This window comes from Pinus tabuliformis, chromosome J, assembly GCF_031772625.1.
Source record: "Pinus tabuliformis cultivar Carrire ecotype Pingquan chromosome J, CPIR1, whole genome shotgun sequence".
NCBI classification, from domain to species: Eukaryota; Viridiplantae; Streptophyta; class Pinopsida; order Pinales; family Pinaceae; genus Pinus; species Pinus tabuliformis.
In genome coordinates, this window is record NC_142295.1 from 970,500,115 (window position 1) to 970,525,266 (window position 25,152).

The 25,152-nt window shown below is 38.8% G+C and overlaps 1 pseudogene; it reads left to right on the top strand.

Moving 5' to 3' along the window:
- The first annotated feature begins 12,083 nt into the window (after positions 1 to 12,083).
- On the top strand, positions 12,084 to 15,603 carry LOC149230064 (protease Do-like 9 pseudogene; annotated as a pseudogene).
- Positions 15,604 to 25,152: the final 9,549 nt, after the last annotated feature.

Here is a 25,152-nt window from a genome sequence, read left to right on the forward strand (position 1 = left end):
TGGCCCAAATTGACTACGAAATTACAACATTTTACAAGGAAATTTTACATCTATTTTTAGCTTGGGGGGCGTTGTCCCTGATCCCCTACCAGAGGGGGCCTCCTAAAGATCGATGTTGCCCCCCCTTGTAGTGCAAATATTACAGGCGGTGTTGCCACCACATTACGAACTGGGGTCCATTGTGGTGATACCTCTTAATAAAGAAGATAATCAAGCTCCAGACCCAATAATCTCCCACTTGGAGACTGATTATAGAAACTCCACCGCTGGCTAGAAAATGACTCTGCTTTGGACCTGCATGTTTCTCATCTTCTTCATCATACCTGAAGGCCAATTGAAACTGAGCAGAATCTTAGTTTCTCCCTGGTTACAACTTTTGTTAACATATCTGTAGGATTATGGCTAGTGTGTATCTTTTCCAGCTTCAACTGTCCATCTTCCAACACTGACCATATGAAATGGTACTTGCATTGTATATGTTTAGTCTTGGAGTGAAATGCAGAGTTCTTTGCAAGATGTATGGAACTCTAGTTGTCACTGTATAACCTACCCAACTCCTGCTTCTTACCCAATTCATCCAGAAACCTTTGTAACCAAATCATTTCTTTACAAGCCTTTATAGTAACAACATGCTCTGCTTCCGTTGTTGAGAGTACAACAGTACTTTGTAGTTTTGAAACCCAACTGACAGTTGTTCCACCTACAGTAAGCACATACGCCATTGTGCTCCTCCTGTTATCTCTATCACTCGCCATATCTGCATCAACATATCCTTGGAGAGAAATGTTTGAACCACCAAAGCATAATGCTTGATTTTTGGTACCTCTCAAATACCTGAGAATCCACTTCACCGCCATCCAATGTTCTTTTCCTAGATTGTTCATGTACCTGCTTACAACTCCCACTGCATGTGCAATATTTGGCCTTTTGCATACCATTGCATACATTAAGCTTCCAACTATTGATGCATATGGAACTTTAGACATATAATGTTAGGGTCCCACCCTAACCCCCTTATTTATGTAGTAGGATCGAGTCATAGTTATAGTTAAGTAAGGAGTCAATAAAGCCCATATTAATAATTGTAAGTGGTTAACCCACAATTAATGATGGGACCACAGTTAGTTGCAAATGGGCCATGGTGTTATATAGATGGTATTAATAAGAACCATGGTATTGCATGTATGAGTCATATATAAAGGATAGAGATTCCGTGCGAGGAGCATCGTGTCTTATTTTATAATCGAGCTCTGCTCTATTGGAGGTTGCCCCCTCGAAGAGGCAAGTGAACATTGCTTTCTGAATAATAAAATACTTGCTGTTGTTTCTCACTATTCTATGTTCTGGGTATATTTCTTCGCATATTATGTATTCTGGTATCTTCTTTCAGGTTAAGAAGCATAACAAGTGGTATCAGATCTCTTTCCAAGGCTGGTGGGATCTCCATTTCTTAGCATTTTTTTTTTTTGGCTAGAGACGTGTTTCGGTGTCTTTAAACCATGGGATCTGTCATTGAGCGCATAAACCTGCGAATTTGGGGAGGCATGCATGTAGGAAATACAAGAGGTGGTCACGCTTGTTGGACTCCCTTGTAACCCCTGTGGGTGCCCCTTCGAGTAGTAGCACATTAGACAGAACCGTGCACGAACTGTCTTCCAAGTACCCTCTGGTTATATCGGAAGCTCCCTAGCTCCTTTGAAACCTCGCCATAGATAAATCGTCGGCTGTCTTGCTGCTACAGTACACCAAGAATAGCACTCAGAGATATTACTCGCCCATACGATAGGGTAGTCAGGTTGTACGGCTAAGGGTACAGTTGATCCTCCTTAGTTAGATCCCTGAAACATTGGCCTGAGTACTACTGTCAGACCCTTATGTATATTGTGATCCGTAGCACCTGAAACTCCTCAAGACCATAGTTCCCTTTTCTATCTCGGGATCATGCATAATCTCTGCCAGATCAGATCTTGCAAGTGGGGTTGCAGCAGCAGCAGACATCAGTTCTGCAGTTCTGAGTTAACAGAATAGGCATTCTGATCTATTAGATCCATCAGATCCGCAGCAGCAATCTGTTTCACTACTCAGAGCTATCCGATCAGCCATTTAGATCTCTCAGATCCACTAGATCTGAGTAGTTGTGTGGGGTTCCTATACTGGGGCGTGATTTTCGTAGGACTTTGGCAGCATTAACATTTTGGGGATTCGACTACTGCAGTATTCCTAGGCAAGGAGTAAAACTCCATTAGGAGTTTTCAAAAATAAAAAATAAAAAATCTGAGACCCAGGGCGCTTATTGGTGATCTAGCCCATAAGAATCAGGACGACGAGCTAAGCAAGGTGGTACCATTCAATTGTTAGGGAAAAAAAATTTTGGCAGTCCCAAATTTCAAGTACATCGGATTGGTGCATGGTAGAAACTAGAGCTCAAGCTATGGCCAATGAGAAGATCGACAAACTTGAACAATCCTTGCAAGCCATCCAAGCTCAGCTTGACAAACTAACTTACGCACTCTCTAAGGGCAAGGAGGAAGCCCGCGAGGAGGCGTATATTGGCAATGGACACAGTGAGGGTGAGTCTAGCCACTCTCTTCACCTCTGGGGCACCCACCAACAATCTCATCCGCGACCTCCCAAGCTGGATATGCATAAATTTGATGGTTCTCACCTGGCCGCATGGGTAGCACAAATGGAGCAGTATTTCAATCTGAATAACATCTTAGATAATGAGACTCAGCTTATGGCGGAGAGCATGTATGGCAATGGTGGGAATGGCATCAACGTTGCAATGGAAGTTTTATGACTTGGGCCACCTTCAAAAAAGCTCTTATAGAGCGCTTTGACCAGGAATCTGCTTTTTTGGGTCATCTCACTAAGCTCCGACAGACTGGCACAGTGGATGAATATGTTACAGCCTTTGAAGCCTTAGATTTCTGCACTAGGGATCTCCCAGATGCGTTCTACACGGAATGTTTTATCAGCGGTCTTAAAGAGGCCATACAAGCCCACGTCTAACTACACCACCCTCCCACATGGTCAGAGGCTTGCAAGGTAGCTCGTAACGTGGAATGTGCGTTAACAGCCCAGTCCATTCGCCCAAATTTCACCGCCAAGGGTTGCCCCCACAGGCTCACAACACGACTCAAACACTTAAGGTTCAAAAGGTGTCACCTGTAGAAATGGCCGAAAGAAGAAAGCAGGGATTATGTTACTACTGTGATGAAAAATACTCCCCAGGTCATAAATGCAAGGAGCCCAAATTTTTTCAAATTGATGCCACTGATTACAGCTCATCGGAGGAAGCCCCACCACTTGAGGAACCAGAGGAGGTAGAAGAGGACAACTAGAAGGACAATGTCCCTGACGAACCAGTTATTTCGCTGCATGCTTTGGTAGGGATTTCTTCACCTCAAACTCTCAAAATCAGAGGTTTTATTAAACATTGGCCAGTAGTAGTCTTGATTGATAGTGGAATTACACATAATTTCATCCATCAAAAAGTCACGGAAGCAGTGCATTATTTTGTACGAGCTGTTTCTAACTTCCAAGTCCAAATTGCGGATGGGGGAATAATGAAATGTGAAGGTTGTTGTGAAAATGTCAAACTTCAAATGGGGGATTATCAGTTGAAGACCCACATGTTTTCCATACACATGGGAGGGTGCGACATTGTCCTCGGTGCTAAATGGCTTTGCACTCTTGGGCCAATCACAATGGATTTCCAGGAGTTATATATGAGCTTTAAGCAGAACAACTCCACACATACCTTCCGTGGACTCCAGGCGGGAGCTCCCTCTATCAGCAGCTCACATAGGATGGAAAAATTGCTAAAAAAGGGCCATCATGGAGTTATAGCTCAATTTAATGCCATCCAGGCTGTCGAACCCAATTCTTTGCAGATTCATCCTGAGATGCAACAGATTTTAAATAACCATCTGCCAGTCTTTGACAAGCCTCATGAGCTTCCACCCTCGCGAGGGGAACATGATCATAGCATCACCTTGGTTCCAGGGGCCCAACCACCAAATGTGCGCCCATACAGATATCCTTTCACCCAAAAGAATGAAATAGAAAAAATAATCAAGGAACTTTTGGAAGCAGGTGTCATTCGTCCCAGCATAAGTCCTTAGTCATAACCGGTGGTCATGGTGCTCAAGAAAGATGGGGAATGGTGGATGTGTCCAGACTTAAAGGCCCTCAATAAGTTGATAGTCAAAGATAAATTTCCCATTCTGGTTGTTGATGATTTGCTAAATGAACTCAATGGGGCTAAATGCTTCACTAAGTTGGATCTTCGCTTAGGCTACCACCAAATTCACATGAAGGAAGTCGACATTCCAAAGACTACTTTCAAAACTCATGAAGGCCATTATGAGTTCCTGGTCATGCCATTCAGTATTTGTAATACCCCATCTACTTTTCAGAGCCTTATGAACCACCTTCTCAAACCATATCTCAGGAAATTTGTCCTTGTCTTCTTCGATGACAACCTCATCTATAGTTGCACTTGGGCCACACATCTTCAGCATGTAGATCTGCTCTTGCCACTGCTCCACAAGCATAAATTATTTGTTAAGATGTCCAAATGTTCTTTTGGCATGGAAGAAGTTGAGTATTTGGGCCACATTGTGGGGCGTGAAGGTGTCAATGTGGACCCCAAAAAGATCTAGGCAATGTAGGATTGGCCTCAACTTAAGACCTTGAAGAGCCTGAGAGGATTTTTGGGTCTCACAGGCTATTATCGCAAATTTGTCCGCAATTATGGTCGCATTGTGAAGCCCCTCACTCAACTCCTCAAGAAAATTTCATTCTTTTGGAATGATGATGCACAACAGGCATTTACAGCTCTCAAAAATGCCATGTGTTCCACTCCAGTCTTAGCACTACCTGATTTCACCAAATCTTTTGTCATTGAATGTGATGCTTCGGGTACGGGTATTTGGGTGGTCTTAATGTAGGAAGGTCGACCCTTGGCTTTCACAAGCCAACAACTAAGTGGGAAGAATCTACGATAATCTACCTATAAGAAGGAAATGATGGCCATCTTACATGCAGTAGATACCTGGCGACCTTACTTACTAGGGCGACGTTTCCAAATCCGCACAGACCATCACAATATTAAATATTTTTTGGAGCAATGCCTATCCTCCCCACAACAAAATAAATGGCTCACCAAAATGTTGGGATATGATTGTGAGATCATTTACAAGAAAGGGCATGAAAATAGTGTAGCAGATGCATTATCTCGCCAATTTGAGGAGGAAAGTACCCTACTCACAATTTCCCTTCCCATTCCAGAATGGATTGAAGAGGCTTGCAGGGAATGGTTTTCACATCCCTGGCTCTCCCAACTCATTACTTAATTGCAGGCAGATCCAAATTCCACCAAGGGCTACTCATGGCAGGATGAGATTCTTTGCTACAAGCGCAAAGTCGTAATATCACCAACATCCACCCTCAAAAGCCGCATTTTGGCAAAATTGCACTCATCCCCCATTGCAGGACATTCAGGCTTTCAGAAGACATATGCTCGCACTAGAAGATCATTTTTTTGGACAGGAATGAAAAAGGACATCGTTACTTTTGTAGTGGAATGCGATGTCTGTCAATGCCACAAAGGGGAGACAGTCAAAGCACCAGGTACATTACAACTGTTGCCCATATCGGCATCTATATGGATGGAGGTTTCTATGGATTTCATTACAGGTCTTCCAAAGTCAGGAAGCAAGTCAGTCATCATGGTGGTTGTGGACCGACTTTCTAAGTATGCTCATTTCTGCGCCCTACCCCACCCGTTTACACCGACTTTGGTCGCTCAATATTTCATGGATCAGATCTTCGAATTGCATGGCATGCCCACTTCTATTGTGTCTGATCGTGACCCGATCTTCACCAGTAATTTTTGGCAGGAACTCTTCAGGCTACAAGGCATCCAACTAAAACTCAGTACTTCCTATCATCCACAAACGGATAGTCAAGCTCAATCCGTCAACAAATGTCTGGAAACCTACCTTAGGTGTTTCACTTCAGAAAAGCAACATCTATGGGTACAGTGGTTGCCTCTAGCTGAATGGTGGTATAACACCAACTATCATGCCACCACCAAAGTGACTCCCTGTGAAGAAGTTTATGGTCAAATCCCTCCTTCCCCTACTTCTTATATCAAGGGGTGCTCAAAGGTACAAGCAATAGATCAACTCCTACAAAACCGCACAACCATGCTCGCCCATCTTAGAGAGAATTTTCATCAAGCTCAAAACCACATGAAGCAACAGGTATATCAGCATCGCTCAGAGTGCCAATTTCAAGAAGGGGATCTGGTATTTTTGAGGCTAAAACCATATAAGAAAACTTCACTCAAAGACAAGGATTGTCATAAACTAGCTCCAGAATTCTATGGACCATATCAAGTACTTCAGCGCATTGGAGAAGTGGCCTACAAGCTAGCTTTGCCACCCACTGTAAAAATCCATCCAGTTTTCCATGTCTCATGCCTCAAGAAAGTGATTGGGAACAATTGCAGAATTCAAACCAGTCTACCTAAATTGGATGAAGAAGGGTCAATCTGGCTCCAACCTAAACAGGTCCTAGACACATGATAACGGCACCTGCATGGCCGCATGATCAGGGAAGTCCTCGTCAAGTGGAAAGACACCTCTCCGGAAGATGCAACCTGGGAACCAGCCACTATTCTTCAGCAGTTTCCGCAGCTTCAGCCTTGAGGACAAGGCTATTCTTAAGGGGGAGGGCATGTTAGGGTCCCACCCTAACCCCCTTATTTATGTAGTAGGATCGAGTCATAGTTATAGTTAAGTAAGGAGTCAATAAAGCCCATATTAATAATTGTAAGTGGTTAACCCGCAATTAATGACAGGACCACAGTTAGTTGCAAATGGGCCATGGTATTAGATAGATGGTATTAATAAGAACCATGGTATTGATCCATGGTATTGCATGTATGAGTCATATATAAAGGATAGAGACTCCTTGCGAGGAGCATCGTGTCTTATTTTGTAATCGAGCTCTGCTCTATTGGAGGTTGCCCCCTCGAAGAGGCAAGTGAACATTGCTTTCTGAATAATAAAATACTTGTTGTTGTTTCTCACTATTCTATGTTCTGGGTATATTTCTTCGCATATTCTGTATTCTGGTATCTTCTTGCAGGTTAAGAAGCATAACATATAAGCCATTTCTTCCTAAGTCTTAGAACACAACTCCTTACTTAGTTTGAAATGGCTAGCCAAAGGTATACTAACCGGTTTTGCATATTAAAACTTTTCAACACCTTTTCTATGTACTCACTCTGAGACAATGTTAATTTTCGATTCTTCCTGTCTCTAGTTATTCTCATACCAAGGATTTGTTTTGCAACACCCAAATCCTTCATTGCAAATGAGTTCTCCAATTTTATTTTGAGCACATTCATTTCCTGCATGTTAGAACCTACAACATGCATGTCATCTACATACAATAACAATATAATATAGTTGTCATCATTTTTCCTTTTGAGATAAACACAATGATTAGAGTGACATCTAGTATAACCTTGTTTAGACATAAACCTGTCAAATTTTAGATACCACTGCCTTAGAGCCTATTTTAAGCCATACAGGTTCTTCTTCAACCTGCACACTATTTTCTCCTTCCCTTTTACCTCATATCCTTGTGGCTGCTGCATATATATCTCTTCCTCCAAATCCCCATGGAGAAAGGTTGTCTTTACATCTAACTGCTCAAGAGGCAAATCTTCAGCTGCTACTATACTTAAAATAGTTCTGATTGAAGTCATTTTAACAATAGGAGAAAATATCTCATCAAAATTTATACCCTTTTTCTGTGCAAACCCCTTCACCACAAGTCTCGCTTTATACCTTTTTCTACCTCCATCTTCTTCTTTCAACCTATAAACCCATTTATTCTACAATGTTGTTTTACCTGCATGCAGCCTGACTAAGTCTGAAGTCTAGTTATGTGCTAAGGATTCCATCTCTTCTTTCATGGCTTGCTCCCACTTCTTCCTAGTTTCTACCTGCACTGCATCTTCATAATATTCTAGTTCACCAGAATCAATCAACAATACATAATATAATGAAGGAGAGTATCGTTTAGGGGGTCAACTTATCCTGGTAGATCTTCTAACACCACTTTCAGGTGTTTGAGGTGCTTGTTGTTGTTGCAGTTGTTGTTGTTGTTCTGGTTGTTTATCATTATGATTTTCAGGCACCATCACTTTTTATGTGATCTCATCAAGCACTATGTATTCTTTGTTTTCTTTTTCCTATTTATTTTCCTACAATTGATCCTTATACAAAACCTTTTCATTGAATATGAAATCTCTAATTCTAAAGATTTTGTGTTTTTCATAATCATAAAAGTGATAACCAAAATCATTAACACCATATCCAATAAAGGTACATTTCTTTGATTTTTCCTCAAGATTTGTTCTATTTTCTTTATTAATGTGGACAAAGGCTTCACAACCAAAAGTCTTTAAAAATGAGTAGTTTACCTTTTTACCTGTCCATGCCTCCTCTGGAATACCACCATCCAAGGAACTTGAAGGCCCTCTATTTATTAGATAAACAACAGTATCTACAGTATCTGCCCAAAGTTGTAAAGGAAATCTTGCATGCAATCTCATGCACCTTGCATGCTCCATGATTGTCCTGTTCATCCTTTCTGACATGCCATTTTCTTGTGGTGTTCCTGGAACTGTCCTCTCAAAGCGAATTCCATTCTCTGAACAGTACCTATCAAACTCTTTTCTACAATATTCACCTCCATTGTCTAATCTAAGACACTTCAACCTTTTTCTTGTCTCATTTTCAACCAAAGCTTTCCATTTCTTGAAAGTATCAAATACATCATATTTATTTCGAATACAATAAAGCCATCTTTTTCTAGTTGCGTCATCAATAAAAGTAACATAATAACGAGATCCGTTGAGAGATGATACTTGAGCAGGTCCCCATACATTTGTATGTACAAGCTTTAATTTTTTCTCTCTTCTTTTCTTTACCAACTCTGAGGAATTTGACTCTCTTCTGTTTTCCATAAACACAATTCTCACAGAATTTTAAATCAACATGCTTCAAACCTGGCAACAAATTTCTTGAGTGAATAATCTGCATCCCCTTCTCACTCATGTTCCCAAGCCCATGATGCCACAATGTCGTATCTTCTCCTATAGAGGTTAAAGCATTAATATAATTAGAAATACCATTGCATAAATACAATGTACCAACCTTTTCTCCTTTTTCTATTACCAGGGATCCTTTAGTGACCTTCCAAGTTTTATCTGTAAAATTAGTTACACAGCCTTCCCCTCCCAACTACCCTGTTGAAATTAGAATTTTCTTCAGATCTGGAACATGCCTTACCTCATTCAATAGCCATTGATTTCCATTCTGTTGTTTTATGAAAACTATACCCATTCCAATGATTTTACAGGGTTTATCATCACCCAATCGAACTTGTCCAAAATCTCCTTGAACATAATCATGAAAATGTTTCCTATCAGGTATGGCATGGAATGAGGCCCTTGAAACTACCACCCAGGCATCAATAATATTTTGTAATGAAAGAATCAAAGCATATTGCAACACATCACCTGTCACATTCCCTTCATGATTGTTTTCTTACTGCACGTCTCCTTATTTTCGCTTCCGAGACTTACAGTATTTCTTCAGGTGTCCTTTCTTCCCACATTTCCAGCACACTATCCCTGATCTAGACTTGGATCTTCCTTTCCTTGACTTACTGCGATATCCTGGGCTATTTCCTCTTTCCAATTTTATTCCCCTAGTCTCTACAGTCAAAAAATTACCTGATGTCTCACCGAAGCTTTTCTGTCGCATTTCCTCACTAAGGATTGCACCGACAACATCATCAAACTTTAAAGTACTAGCTCCAGAGAAAGAGCTACTAATGGCCATAACTAAACCATTCCAACTTTTTGGAAATGAGCACATAAATAATAGAGCCATAACTTCATCACCAAAAGTTACCCCTACAGAAATTAGTTGACTCGTAACTATATTAAATTCATTTAAATGATCAGCAAAATATCCACCTTCTGACATCTTCATATTAAATAAATTCTCCATAAGAAATACTTTATTTTAGGTTGAGGATTTTTCATATAGTTTGGCCAATTCCTTCATTAAACCCTCTATTGTCATTTCCTTTGAGATATTAATGGCTACCAATGATGCTAGGCGCAATCGTATTGTTCCAAGTTCGTTTTTGTCAAGAATATCCCATTCTATGTCTATCATACTCATCGGCTTCTTTGTCTTTCTGCTCAATGCTAGGTACAAATCTCTCTGTTACAAATAATCTTCCATTTGCATCTTCCACAGTTGGTAGTTTTGGTCGTCAAATTTTTCGACACTAAACCACCATCTTCTGCCATTGCTCCCACTCGAACTAGGAACCCTTCTCTCCTACGAGTTTATCAGCCAAATAGACCTTTGGCTCTAATACCAGTTGTTATAAAATTATATATTACAGAGCAATGGAACACGTAAAATATATTGTAGAAATATAAACACAGAAAACACATAAAACAAGAGAGACACAAATATATGTGGTTCACCTAATTTGGGCTATGTCCATAGGAAATAACTAGTCCTTTCTTTTATATTATCCAACAAACTGAAGAGATACAACCTACAACATATCCGATGTAATTCCCTCTTCGCTCTCACACAATCTCCTCTCTCTTTCTCATTCCGAATGCAAATCTACATAGACACAATACAATTCCTTCATATATAGTGAGGGGTTGCCTTCTAGGGAAAAAAAACCCTAAATTAGACATAACTCCTACCATTAGATCTTTGCCTAATGAATGACCTAGATTGACTACGAAATTACAACATTTTACATTACATCTATTTTTAACTTTAGGGGCGCTTCCCCTGATCCCTTGCCGGGGGGGCTCCTAAAGATTGTTGTCGCCCCCCCGGACCCCCCTTGTAGTGCAAATATTATGGGCAGCATTGCCACCACATTAAGAACTGGGGTCCAATGCGGTGATACCTCTAAATAAAGAAGATAATTTGGCTCCAAACCCAACAAAATGGCATGCATTAATGATCCATAATCCGATGATCTCTTTCCATGCTTGACTCCAACACATTCATTCAGATGGTAGAGAGTTGCACCATGGGATCAGGATTCAATGAAGGTTTTTAAAAATTTCAGCAACAGTTACAGCCCCTTTGGTTTCCAAATAAGGGGGGTAGATTTTAAACCTTCATTAGTTATCAACACCTCACAATGATTTTCAAAGTTCAACAATAAAGAAACCTTCATCGATCATCAACATTAAATAGTCATCATACATCAACATGGTACCCTATTTTGGATTAGTTTCAGACTCAGTTTGATCATCAACGGTTATCAACCTCACACGATTCATTATCAACATACTTGGTGGCTCCAACATACAGGTAAAACATGAGGTAAGAATCAACATGAGACTCTTTCTCTGATTAACAATTTTAGGAATGATGATAAGAAAATTACATAAGAATTCATTTGTTTCCAATCTACTTTTCCCTCATGATTATGTGCCTACACTTGTAAAATTGCCTTAATCCATTCTTTGTCCAGGATCCCAACACTTCCTTAAATTTTTGTATTCTTGTTCTTATTTCCTTTTGGATTGCATAGTTGGTAGTATCTATTTCCTTGATGCAATAAAATAAAATATTCCAAAACTTTGAAGGGTGCTTGCAAATAAGAAAAATTCAGTTTAAAGTGATGAAGTGCCTAGTTGAGTTATGGGCCAAAAGGGACCTTGATCAGCGAGCTCCCAGGAGTCAGTAAGAATATATTTCAAGATTTGTTGATTTTTTTGAAAAAGGGACTTGGAATCCTATGGATATCGTGAAATTTCAAGGTAGATATAATGGGATTGCAAATGTGCTCTTCATGGCGCTTTGCTTTCCTAGGCAACATTATTTCCCCTAGTTAATTTACTGTCAGCGTGTTGAGTAGACCAACATAGAGATATCTAATTTCTTGGTCTTTGTTTCATGTATATTTAAGGTCAGGCTTGCATGGGTCTCTCTAAGTACATGGATCTATTTCATTTTATACTCAATGAGGCATGTGGTGGTGATATTTTGGTTGTAGTAGAGGCACAGGAAATTGAATTATTTGCAAGAATTGGTATGGTCATCATGTAATTTCATATTTTCCTATCATAAGTGTTAAGTGGGTTGTACTTCTCAGTTTAGAGGGGAATTCTATTTGATATATATATATATATATATATATATATATATATATATATATATAATTTTAATGAACATAAGCATGGTCAAGCACATGTAGTGTTGCAAATCATCTATTTTTTTCCAAAGTGTTGATTGCTTTTTCTGAGACACAATAGTAGTTGGAGCTTATTCAAAGTAAACAACAAGCACATTGGAGCCACTATTTGAAGGAAATAGAAACTTGCAAGATTTTAAATCTAAGATTTATCTTGTTTTAACAAAACAACATCCTAGATCTGAGATTTCGTCAGTTTTTCTAGTTTAACCGATACATGCTCCGAGTTCCCAAGTGAAACCTCAATATTTGACCCTAATACCAACACCATTGTAGCCCCAATTACAAGTGCCATTGACACTACATCATCAATTCCAAAGAAAAATATTTCGTTCTCAGAATTTGATGGCAAATACCTTGCAATCACAACAAAGAATGATGCAAGAATTTCATAGTTTAGGCTTTCCACACGCTATGGGCCCACTACAATAGTCAAAGTTTTTTTTGTGCATACAGAACCAAATTTTTCACTTCCATGGTAGTGCAAGCATCAATTTAGCTCGAGTAAGCAACAGGTTTAGTATTTATGGTTGCATTCTAATAACCAATGGGCATACGATATAGCATCATATAAGTGAAGCTAATGAAGCGAAGATCAAATACATAGTAATTGACTATTGTGCTCACGATTGGCAGTAAATGTAATATTGTGATGCTAAATGTGAGCGATAATGAGTTTAGGAAAGGAGTATATCCAATTGAATTTGGAGCCCTGCCCACCTTGTAGGATGTTGTCACTATTGTAGATTATCCATTTGAAAGTGACACAATTTCTATGACTAATGTATTTGTATCACATATTGAAGTTCTTTCATGTTTCCATGGGGCCATTGAGCTTCTTGGAGTCCAGATTGACGTTCTTGTCAATGTTGGGGGGATTGATTTTAATGAAAAGGTCTATTGTGTGGGAATTGCATTTCAATCACTTTAACATGAAGATGCATAAAATATTGCATATGTTATTCCAAATCTTATTATTACACACTTTTCCATGGATTATGAGCACTCAAGAGACTATGCGTGATTTCCCATAATTGGAATAGAATGGCTAAAAATAGAGAATCTTGATTTTTGTATTGCAATGGGAATGATGTCTAACCAAAAAGGTGTTCATGTAAGAACTATAGAACCAATAGATCTAGCAGTAAATTCTTAAGGTCATTAGATATTATCCCAAGCTTTGATGGAATTAGTATTGCTAATAATGGAATTTTCCCTTTCATGCATGGTGAGAACATAGGTTTTAGCTACCTTGTTTCAAATAAGTACATAGGACAACATTTCAAAGTCAAAATTCTCTATGATTTTGAGTATCATAAATCTGATTTTGAGCTTTCTACTCACAAACACCTAGTCCTTGCACATATAAAGGGGAAGCTGTAGAGCTATAAAAAGGGTCTCTTTCACCTCTAGTTACCTCACATTAATATGTCAATCCAGGATCGTCTGGTTATTTCAAAGGGTGTCTCAGTCTGAGGCTAGCATTTGCCAGAGTAATGCTTGTAGTACAGCTATTTACGACTACGAAAGTAAACTAATGCAAGTCTACAACTTAACTACTTCAAAGGACTAAATCACACCAAGTATTGCATCAGCCAAAGGTTCGGTAGCAATAACCCATCCTTTTCATAACTGATGAGAATAGATCAGAGGTCTGGGAGCCAAATAGCAGATGCTGGGCTCGCTACAGCCTAGGATCGTTCTTAATGATTAGAAATGAAACAGCAGATAAAAGAAGTGATAATGAAATGGAACAGCACATCAGCCAAGGGCTTGGTAGCAATAACACATCCCTTTCATAGCTGATGGGAGCAGATCAGAGGTCTGGGGACCAAGTAGCAGATGCTGGGGTCCTCTACAGCCTAAGTCCGTCCTCAAGAAACAACAAATTAGCAATCTGGAAATGGAACAACAAATTGAAATGGAACAGCAAATAAATGGAACAGCAAGTAAATGGAACAGCAAATAAATGGAACAGTAATCGAAATAAGTAATAACTGAGTTCTTTAAGCTGCAACTCTATTTAACCATGCCAATCAAAACACCAATCCCTCAATCTTATATGATGGAACAATACTATAGAACCTTAGAAACACACCATACTTAATCTGCTTCTGTTAAAACACATACGACTGTATCTCATAATAAAGAATAGTCACATTCGATACCCATGTAAAACAGATCTTTCCAGATGACTTGTTATAATGCAAAACACAATCGTGAAGAATTCTGTAATAAAGTAACAGTGTCCTGTAGGGATTAATCAATGCTTAAAGAATTGGTAAAATAACATAGCATCGATATAAAGTTCAAGAACACGAAATGACTTAATCACAACAGAGCATGTAATAGAATATTCTCAAAACACAGCAGATTACCAGAGTACGTCTATGAACAAACCACACGGAAACCACACGTAATAATACAAGAGCAAGTGTCCTCCAGGGCCGGGCCCTTAGCCTCCAGGGGTACACCGCTTAAGATAGATCCAGGCTCAAAGATAAAAGAGTGAACAAGTCTGTATTAAAGCATGCAATAAAATTACAGGAACTCAAGCCTTCAACCGAACATAAAGATCATAGTCCTAATCTTCCTTAAAGGAAATTACACCCCAAAAAGATCCTCTCTGAAGCCAACAGTGCTACCCCTTTTATAGGGAAGATGGCGGAGATATCTAGGTATAGAAAATAGGTAAAATAGCGATCCCTCAGGATCTCAGATCCTGAGGGATTCGCAGAATCATTAATGCTGCGTTACTTCTTCCCCTTTCTGTTTCGTGTTGGTATCTCTGTGTCCTTTCTTGGGTTGATTCGTTGTGATCTGGTTCGTTTCCGGTCTTCCGTCAAAGGGACAGCAGTTAGCTCATCCTTGTCTTTACTTTTGGAATGGCCACCTCCCGTATTTCCTCCCTCCTGCACATAGAAATGACGACTATCAGTGCTTTTCATTAATCTCTCGTGTTTCGTTATAAATTCTTATCATTATCTAGATTTCTCATGCAAAAGGCTTTTGAGTTCTGATGAAAAGATACCAAAATGACCATCGAAACATACCTTCCTTGGTACTCCACAGAAGCCTCCATCTTATTACATCATTTTAGGTTTTGTATTTTCATCTCTCTCCACGACATACCTTCGTTCCAAATATGGAAAGTATTATGACTACAATGATCCAGTAAAATTGTTGGACAAGCTATTGCATTCTATGGCACAAACAAAATATGAATAGTTGGTGATGATTTCTCAAATTATGGTTGGGAGTTAGAATGCAAATATGTGGGGAGATTTTGAGACTTTAGAGAAGTGAGTTACTAGATCATATGTAGGGCATATTGTAGTATGTTTAAAGGATGATTAGATATATAGTGATGGAAATTCAACAACATGTGTTACATTTATTCTTGGAATATATTGTAACAACCCCTGGTTGATTTTACATGTAAATAAAATAAGACCAAGGACATCAGACACGTATTCTAAGTTGAATGTTGGGTAAAACATTATAGTGGGAATCACTTGTGCATTAATTAATTGCTATGGAAATTGGCAAAGGCATTGGGAAAGGAAAAGAGGCAATAGTTGGCATTTAATTATGAAAATAAAGGAAAAGGAAGGTGAAGAGACACAAATTTTCATGCAAGGGAAATTAGAGGGAAAATGTAGGAAAATAAAGAAAAAAGGGATATTAATGATAAAAAGGCATCAAAGAATAAGTTGCTATATTTTTATAGTTTTGAGTTGAGAACACTCTCATTATCTCATACTCTTGCACACTTAGAGTAATCTTGAAGCATCCTTGGAGAACTCTAGCATTCACTTGGATTGGAGAAAGAAAGAAAAGGAAAGCAAGGGAGAACAAGGGCAATAGTTGGATCAGTAGCTACAACAGGGATACTTTGAAGGTAACAGGTTGCATGTGTGATTTCCTTGTTGATTTTTGGATGCATGGTATATCCATGTGATTCCTTTGTTATGTGTTTTCATTGGCATGGAGATTTTCCTAGATTAACAGTGGTTTCAACCTCGCCTTTCCATTTCCTAAATATCCATGGAATTGTGGGTTTCCCACTTATTTTTTTGATTGGTTCTCAGATTCCCTATGGTCATGGGTTGAAAAAAATGCTCTAGAGCCTTGAAACAACTTGGGTTGAGTTACAAATTCTTGGAGCCCACAGGTTGGGACAAATGCTCTGGAGCCTTATGGGTTGAGTTATTAGTCCTTGGAGCCATGGATTGGAACAAAATATCTGGAGCCTTGATTTAGCAGTGGGTTGAGTTACTAGTTCTTAGATCCTTGGACAACCTGGATAGAGATCGATCTCATTGATGCTAGTGGTTTATGGGCCTTATAGGTGAGATAATTGTGGTTGAGGGTTGATGTAGTTTGGCATCTAGAAGCCCTGGTTGGTTTTGTTTTGGTTTAACCCTTATGATCCCACATTCATTCTTGGAATATGGCATGGGGGTGATTGGCTAAAAGAGAGATTTGGTTCAACCCAATCTATGGTCACGTGGTACATAGAAGTCCTTGACTTGGTCGCAATTTTCATATGTTAATAAGAGCTATTTTCCTATTGTAATCTATGATCACTAGTATTGGTTATCATGTTGACATTATGGTTGATTTTTTATGGTCTCTATTATGGTTATATGTTGGTTATATTATATTCTCTAGCTATGGATCTATTTCACGATTTGATAATCTATTGAATGGTTGATGAATGTATGGGATAACACGTGACGTTGCAGCTAACTAGAGAGGCAATTGAGCATTCTCGGTGATTTTCAAATGTAGTTCAAAAGTCTCTGATCAAATATGCATTCATGACTTGTAGCTTCTATGTTTACCATATGTTTGACAATATGCACATCATGGATTAGACATGTCTTGGTCAATTTATTTTTTGAGTTTTGATTGGTTGGAATTTTCGTCATCTTGTTTATGTTTCTAGAAATTTATAGGAAGTTTTGGGCAATTTTCTGGAAGCTAGCTTGAAAAAGTGGCTCAGATCTCGGAACCGTTGTAACGACCCCTCCCATATCTACCCAGTTTCACCATCCTACCAGGGTAAACATGAGTTGAGGGTTACTACAACATGATTAAAATTCCTAATTATAGTTAAGGAAGTGCAATCAACAAACTAAAACTTGACTGACCTTTTTCAAGAGCTACATGACCCACAAGAGCTAAACAACCACTCAAGGTGCCCAAACCCTAAGATAACTTACTTTTTTAATGACCTGGACTCCTAGTTTCATGCACAAGATTACATCCATGCAACTGTAGACATCGAGTCGCATGCATAAGCCTTCAAGGTAGTGATTACAGTCCCAATTCCCTAGTTATGTGCTTGCAACCATGAAATTTGTGCCACCTTTTCAAGGCTACTTTCCAGATCACTTCCCAAAACTTGATTTCACTTTCCAGAACAATAAATGGCATAAGGGAAACGCCTCTAACACAAAACTTGATCAAGGTCTTGACCTAAACAGGCCTAACCATGACAGTCATTTTTTCAAACACATTTAGAACATGTAATCTACAGGTCATGAATGCGTATTTGAACATGGGGGTCTCATACTTATCTGAGAATCTTTAAGAAGGTCTAATTCCATCTCATTATAGCTACAATAATATCTATTAGTTCATGCATTCAATAACCATTCATTTTCCAATAAAAACATGATAAGATCCATAATTGGAATCTTTCATAAAACCATGGTTAACCACCATATAACCATATATATATGATTCTCTTAAGGGACAACCTCTCTTGCTCTCAATAAGTCAAGATTCCTCTTCCACCCAAAAATAAATAAGTGTCGATGCATAGTTTTCTTAAATAAATAAATAAAGGTGAAAGAAGAGAAATGATTTCTATGCAGAAAGCTGAAGCAAGAAACTTCAGTGGGGTATCTTCCAGGCTTTGGCAGTGGAGAAATACTTTTTTTCCTGCGTGACTCCGCTAGGTTACTATCTAGGCCTACTGGCAGTAGAGCAACAGTGGAGATAACAAACTATACTCTGAAAATCTTAAGCTTGTGAGCTAAACTAACTTTCCCAATTCGAAGCACTGTGATCTAACTGAATCTTATGTTGTGTTCAACTGAGGAGGTGCAAAGGGGGCCATGTCTTCCCATGGGGTAAGTGGGGAAGCCAAAGTAATCTTCGTGATGAATCAATACTCCTTGAAGAACCAAGGCCTTGCACTAAAAATGAACCAAGACAGAGCAGTTGGAATTCAACCAGTGTGTCGTCAAGTGTCATAGCGGTTGCGACACCCTCCAAAATTTTGGCCTATATTCAAATTTTGAATCCTACTATGGATCCTATGATCATTCATTTCTTATTCACTTATTGGTAAGCTCATTATTTCAAGCTCCCTTCCTAAATCTTAAGAGTCGATCATGCTTTCATCTTTATATAGCATGTGTCATCTTCAGGCATGGGGATTATCACTTGTCATGCAAAGGGAAGTTTGTTTTTCTTCAAGGGGAAATCTTTGTGAGAATGAGTTGTACTCATCATATATACATGTTTCCCACTCATTTATAAATTTTCATGCACTATTACAAAAGTGTTGCCATTATCCTCACAAATTCTATAGACAGAGACACACTTGTCGTAAGCTACCATCAAGGTTGTCACATTTAGCGAAGTATGTTTTAATATGTTCTGGATGGTCTATGTTGTATCACTAAGTTTTTAAGCATGTGGTCATAGCCAAGTCCTATCACTTTCGACATCGATTCCATTGATCCCATACTTAGCCAAATTTTAGAGTATTCCTAGCAACCTAACCTCATCTAGCTGTCTTGCATTGTGCACTTTGCATCTGCAACCCTCAAGCATTTTCCTTACCTATTGGAACTGCACAATGTGTAGGAGGTCCAACCTCCTTTGGCATCCAAAACTGTGAATATTCTTCCTACAGTTTCCTTCCCTCAGCCAGAACCCACTGTCCCTAGAAACTACGCAGTTTTGTTCCTCAAGCATCTCAGCTCCCCAATCCACCTTGCCTCCTGAAACTGTGCAGATTTTTCCTTCTAGGGCCTTATCCCGCAACAACCAATACCTTCTTAAACTGTTTAATTGTTTCTCTCAGTGGCCATTGTGAAATTATTTCCCTAAGTGAGGACTATGCACTAATTTCCCCTATTCTGGTCTAAGATGTGCACTACGCAGTCTCAATGATCAAGATTGACCCTTAGCTGTGTGAAATGTGCAATCACATAGTCATTAGGACTTCTCCCCTAACCTATCACTTAGTCCTGACCCAATTTATAAACCCAAGTGCAACATATTATACTAGGGGTTTATCAAACTGATGTCGTCTTGTCATGAGTGGATTATAGATACAAGAATTCTACCAAGCTATGACAAGATGATGAAGAATGAGATTAAGAAGGATGACATGCTAGATGACTCTTAAGGATATAATGAGAAAATATAGTTATCAGATTAGAAGACCAAGGAAACTAGGGTATGATAGAAGATCAGGACTGCATGAAGACTCCATCTGATGCATAACCCTTTAGAGGGTAGGTATGGAAAACAAAACACATCTTTTTGAGATAAATCTCCTAGTGTAGCATGAAGGATTACTTATCATTGTCATACCATTATGTCTTCAATGACATGCATGATTACAAGCATTGAAAGTCATTCCATGTGTTTCCTCTAAGTCTCTTGCTCCCTTTCACTTATTGGATCAATGATCATCTTCTGGCATGTTTAGTTGTTATGTCACCTCAAAGGTTGGTTTTTGTGTACATGTCTTATCCTAGCCATGTAAACACCTGTCACACTCATAAACAAAGTCTTGAGGGTTGTCACACAAGTGTCATCACGGTCGCCTTAAATTCTATCTCAGGTGTCGCACTTATTGTTTCTTGTAATGAGACAGTCGCTTAGAGGGTAATGCTTTGCTTGTTGTTCTAATGGTCTATGGTTGTTGTGTCATCAAAGTATCCTAAGTGTGTGATCATAGTATGAGTTCATCATGAGTGAATATTTTCCCTCACACTTAGCCATTTTCGAAAATCTTCTTGACTGAGAAACTCAGCCTCATCGGGCCCCAACCGAACTATGCATTGTGCAGTCTCAAACCTCAATGATGTGACCTTGCTGACTGGAACTGCATAGTGTGCATTCACTATCCTCCATGGCAGTTGCACTGTGAAATTCTAGAGTTCAGTAACCTTCCTTGACTCCCAAAATTGTGCATAAGTTCCTTCAATTCCATCTTGAACTACGCATTTGCGCAAAGAGACCAACCTCCCTTGGTCTACAAAAATGTGTAGAGTTGTCCCCCAGTGTCCTCCCTCAGTTAGAGCTCACTTTACTCAAGAACTACACAGTTTTGGCTTCCATGACTCTCTGCTGCCCAATCCTCCTTTCCTCTGAAAACTTCACAGAACTAACTTCCCTTGGCCTCACCTTGCACTAGCCACTACTGACTTGAATTGCACAATCCTATCTCCCAATGGCCACTACATAGTTTTTCTCCTCAATAAGGACTATGCTCAAAAGTTCCTCAGTCAATCCTGAGTTGTGCTCTGTGTAGTCTCAATGATCAATCTCTCTCCTTGCCCATTGGAAATGCGCAATGTGGAGTCACTAAGCCCTATCTCCCAGCCTGTGACTTGTTCCAAGCTCAGTCCATGGATGATAATGCACCATATTAGAGTAGGAAGTTTTTTAATTGATGTTGTCTCGTCATGAGTGAATTTCAGGAACAGGTACATTGTTAGATCATGGCGAGACGAAAAATAAAGAGAAGAAGTAGTGAACATGATAGAAGACTCACTTGCAACTGGACAAGAAAAGGGTCTTATCAAGAAGAAGAAAAAGGAGCACATTCATGTAACCACATCTCAAGGCCAAAGATCATTGAAGACCACACATCATCAAGTTATGCAGAGGTGAAGATAAAGCACATACAAGAACACATCCATTACTCAGTAGCATCAGCGACTTGACCTTGCCACCTTAGCAAGCTAGGCCATGTCAACATTGTCATTTCAAGTCATGTGATGATTTATCAAATGCCACATCACTATTATGAGCCATGTATATCAAATGTAAAGTAAAGTGGAAATCCAATGGACACACATGAATATGAAGAGTCACGTCAGTTGAAATTTCATAGGAAGTTGAACATGCATGAGGGAAGTCAAAGAGTCACAAGGGTCAAGCATCACCCCTTGGTTATATGTACCCCCTCATTGTATGAGAAAAGGAATTTTCACCTTGGCTCCTCCCACAAAGCATAGAGAGTTTAAGTTAGTTGTTTTAGGAGCAAGGAGTGGCTCCAATGTCCCACTACTGAGGCTAGTGATTGTTGGGATAGGAAAAAGGTATGATTTCTCTTCATAAAATGCTTCATTTATCATTCATCCTTATAGGATTATCTTTGTTTATAAATTAAAATGAGGAAAATATCAGCTAAAGTTGGATGAAACTATTTGGTGATAGAATAGGAAAATCTAGTACGAAAAACTGATTCTTTGCTATCTTTGTATGCAAAGATGCAGATTGGGCAAAAGTTGTTTAGTTGGCAGAACAGCACAAGGCCATAAAAGGGAAAAGCCACGGTGTCTTGGGCAGACAAGGAAGTGGAAGATCAGTTTGAACATTCCTATTTTATCACATGATCAGATTTTATATTGCGAAATCCTCAAGATCCCCTGATCCAGAGGATTCACTTTTATCCAGTTTCTCTTTTATGTTATATAGGGCCAAAAGGAAATTAGATACAGTTTAGACTTTTGATAATTTGTAATTATTCTTTTTGAAACATATACGCTGTTATATCAGTGACTCTATCAGTTGTTACTTGAAATTAATGAAAGAAGGTTGTGTTTGATACATCTTTGTATTCTGAGTTTTTATTAAGCAGAGGCTTCTGGCGACTCTAGGCCCAGTCACAAGAAGTTCCACTGCTCCTTTGTGTTATAGTTTTATACTCAGTCTTTGCAATTGATTTAATGTTCAGTTATTTCATTTATCGTGAAGATTTGTGATATTGATTTATACTGTTGTTCAATTATATTCAAAGTGAAGTCATGAGATATACTTAAGTAGCGTTATGATTAGAATGAGTTAATTCATGTTCATAGTAGATTGCTGCTCATTTGAATAGATTTCATCATAGATCTTGAAATACAAGACTGATTAACTTCTACAGATTGCAATATAGAATGTTTTCCATTTAGGAATCCTTTATCGCTATTTGTTGTTTAATTACCGATTGTTGTTCAATTGAGTAATGCAGATTGATTTGGGTTGTTATAGATTAACAATGTTGATCAATAGTCATAGTTTCTTTACTTAAGCTTATTTTAATGATTCTAAGTGTAATTCTTATTTGCATTCAGTTTCAATTGATTTCGGAACAAGTTGCATAGAATTGCAGAGAGTGTTGAGAGCATGGATAATTTTAGGGGCTAATGTTCGCCCAATGGGCTAATTTTCCATGATTTTTCCACAAAAAATATTCGCCAATTTCCAATTTTACAAAAGACGATTCGCCCAAATTTAAGAATATAAAATTATTTTACCTTAAAAATCGCCAACATTATATAGAGACTACGTATAAAATCATTATAAATTTGGATAATTTTACAAATATATCAATAAAATTTTTATAGTTTTCATATTAGGGATTAGTGAGATTCGCCAATGTTTTTAAACTTCAAGAAATTTTTCCATCCTTAAAATTTTCCTTGGTTGAGAGTATTTCTTCCATAGATAGTTCTTTTCAGAATTGGGTGAATTGAATTGAAGAATTAGCCTTTAGTGATTGCAACGATTCATCACTAGATAACCTCTAGATTCACTACACATATCGTGTTGGCACTCTTGAGATAAAAAGACTTACCTAGGATTGAAAACTCATGTAGGGATTAAGATTTCCTGTAAAAAGACATCTTAGTGAGCCAATATTTTGGCGTCGTTTCCAAGGAGAGTGTTTCAAGTGATTGTTTTTATTTCTTTGCTAGAGGAGAATTGGGTTTTAAAAATGAAAGGTAAGAACCTGCGTATCTAGCAAGTAAAGTGCTTGCTTACCTGCCCGCTTTACAGCAAAACCTTAGAGGTTAAATAGGAATTTGTTTGTATGAATGACTAGAAATAAAAAGATAGAAAAAAAGTAGAATCCTCCACCAAAACCCACGAAACCAAAAGGATCAGTGAAACTTGGGAGAACAACCTTTATAGATGAAATCATAAGAAGAGTAGAGTCTCAAGCATCAGCAGGATAACAAGCTATACCTGGAAAAAGTTCTACCGCTATCCCTCAAGCAGCAGGCTCACCATCTACAGCTCATGCTAAGATTCAAAGCCAAGTAGGAGGATTAGAACAGAGTTTTCAAGCTACAATAAGTTTACACTCTGATCCTCTACAAGAGGGAAAATCATGTAACTTAAAAGAAGGAAAAAGAGAAACTAGTGGAGCTGCTAAAGCAGGACCATAGTTGTCTGAACAAGGATATCCTGAGATTCCAGACCTAGGAAGTGTTGTAAAGCTAGCTGGAGTTGTTAACTCTCTGCTTACTCTAGAAGCACCCCTTGAAATCCCTGAAGATTATTGGCATATCTTTGATCAAATGGCAAATCATCCACCCCAAGATCAAACCTCAACATTAGAGTACCCCATAGTCGACCAGGTGGCCAATGCCCCTATGAAGGCTATTCCTCTGCAGAGCATCCCAACCTTCCATGGGATGATCATAGAGGATCTTGATGCTTTCTTGTTTGAGTTTGATGTCCTCTGTAGAGGGTATGACTATACCACCGACCCCCAAAAGCTGAAATTTTTCCCTTCCACTCTAAAAGGGGAAGCTTTGACATGGTTTATGGTTCTAGGTGGGCGAACCATCAATTCTTGGGATGAAATGAAAACCTCCTTCCTTAAAAGATACTAGGACTTTTGTAAAACTAGGGAACTGAAAGATGAGATTTTTAAGATGACTGCAAAATATAATGAAGCACTAGAAGAATATGTAGAAAAATTTAATTATAATTTGCAGAGGTCTCCACACATTGCCCTACCAAAAGAAGTCCTAAGAGCTATCTTGATTAAAGGAATGAAATAGGAATGGGTAGAAACTCTAAACCTAATTGGAAAAGGAGATATTTCTGAGGAAGATTATGATGAAATTATTTGTTTGTGTATCAGGTGTTCACGGGGAAGCACACATATAGGAGCAGCTAGCCGAGATCCAATGAGCAGAGGAAGAAAATCACATAGTGTAGGTGTAACACGGATGGAGATCGGCAACCTCCTAGAAGATTTTAAGACAAACATCTGGGGCACTCTTAGAACACAACTAGATGTACTACAAGCCAAACAAAAATAGGAAGCAGAACAAAATTTGGCCATCTTTTGCCCACGTTGTCGAAAGAATAAAAACCAATGGGAATTCCCACTAGACATGGTTCAAACGTGCACCATCTGTACTAAATATCACAAAAATAAAAAATTCCCATCGTTACCAGGTATATCTGATGAACCATCGTCGACAATGGCAAGCTAAACCCTATAGGTATGTCACAAGACGCATCCCAATTCTTTCCTTCCTCACAGTTTAATAAACAATAGAACCTTGGGGAAACTTGGCAAGCCAATCACCCTACCCAAAATAGCAAAGCCCGCCATTCCCTATGACATCCTAGCCAGCCCAGCACAATCTTTTCTAGGAAATGGCTAGCTGAATTCTGCTTTTACTCGTGTTTGGTAAGGAAATCCCTATCAATCCTAGTGGCCTACCTCCACCTCTCAAAATATGAATTGGTCTACAAACTAGTAGC